Source organism: Acyrthosiphon pisum, chromosome A1 (assembly GCF_005508785.2).
Source record: "Acyrthosiphon pisum isolate AL4f chromosome A1, pea_aphid_22Mar2018_4r6ur, whole genome shotgun sequence".
NCBI lineage: Eukaryota > Metazoa > Arthropoda > Insecta > Hemiptera > Aphididae > Acyrthosiphon > Acyrthosiphon pisum.
In genome coordinates this window covers 83,269,009-83,270,838 of record NC_042494.1, presented here as the reverse complement: position 1 = coordinate 83,270,838, position 1,830 = coordinate 83,269,009, and positions in this window count along the sequence as shown.

The window sequence follows — 1,830 nt, the reverse complement described above, 5'->3', positions numbered from 1 at the left end:
ATTGGGCCAACGCGTTAATTATATCGGGCACTAACGTGGAGTGGTGCAGGTTTCTTATGACACACCTGTAGGTGCGGAGGTGACGGGGGGTGTATGTGTGGAAACTGGAATCGATTTCGTGTAAATGTTGCAAGATACTATTATAGTAAATGCGGCTAAGAGGTTGAACCTTAAGGTATGATGAAGACGCCCTGCAGGTGAAACCATTCGGGCTGGTGATGTCGATCAAGTCGGATTTGAAGGCGGAGAAGTCTTCTATGTTTTTAACGAAGATAGGTGGAATCGGGGGATCCCTGACGTGATCAGTGTGAGGTTGGCTCTCTAAAGAAGCATCCATCGGATTGGATGAGGACGTGGCTGCAGCTGATTTGTCGGTGGAGTCGTTTGTGGCAAGTACGGCGAAACGATTTGGTGAAGTAAAAAACTTTCGATTTTTTGTCGGCAAGATTCGGCGATAGCGACGAATTAGACAAATGTCTCTTAGACGGATTACGGGTGCCTTTATTCATAATTATCTAATATTATAAATATTTTAATAAAAGTAGTTAATTAATGATGACAAAAATAATAATCATTATTATCGAGGGCGCACAGCGATAACGGAGCGAAACGAATTTTTAATAGTTATAATAGTAATTAATATTATTATGTATTAACTGTATATTTTTTTTGTACATTTTCTAATTATATCTTTTTACTATAGTTTATTTCTAGTTACGTTACTTGTAGAATCTAGAATGACAATTGTTAAGAAATTTAAAAAAAAAATATTATTTTTTTTATAGCGAGAAGGTAACATTATAGTTACTTTTTTATTTGAAGAGTAAAATATGTAATAATGGAATTACAATTTTATTTGAATAACGAGTATAAACTAATTTAATTATTTTTTATAGTAACTTACCCAACACTAGTTATATCTAAGTACTTAGGTATGACTATATACCTATGTGTTATGTGTATAGACGTTTGTCCATAGGTAGGTGAATATATTTTTAATTTTTGACTTTTGTTCATTTACACCGACACGATTTAAACAACATCATAGAATTATTACCAAACAACTTCTTATATTGAATTTAGACAATATTGTGTAAGTGGTCAAGTCGACCCTTCTATCACATTCAACACTACATAATATTATAATTATTTAAGTTTTTATGGTTCCGTACGGTAAAACGAGACCCTATTACTAAGGCTCCGCTGTCCGTCCGTCCGTCTGTCACCTGGCTGTATCTCATGAACCATGAAAGTTAGAAAGTTGAAATTTTCACAGATTATGTATTTCTGTTGCCGCTATAACAACAAATACTAAAAATCCTAGAATATATAATACAAGCAGTGTTGCCAACATGTTTATAGCTGATGATGGTTCGGAACCCTTCGTGCGCGAGTCCGACTCGCACTTGGCCGGTTTTTTACTGTGGTTTCCTCTGTAGGCCTAATCCGTACCGTAAGCGAGAACACGAGAACGCCGGTCGACCATAATATTGTAATTATTTTCATAGATCGGTACAACGAAAAACTGCTCTTCTCGCGTATAACATATCAGAGAAGTATCATAATATGCGTTTTATACATCAATTAAACAAATTTGAATATAAATAAATAAATATCAAATTTAACGTTTAAATAGGTTTCAATTTATAATTTTTAATTTTGTCGCAGCATGGCATTCGCATATTTTCGCTTTCTAGCGTTGAATTTTATTAGTGTGTTTCAACTGCCTCTATAAAGGCGAGCTAGGCTGTCGGCGTTGAGGGATTTGTATTTGTCAGTTCACAGTTGTCACACAGTATTATAAGTCCAAGAGGAGTAAAAATATGGGTT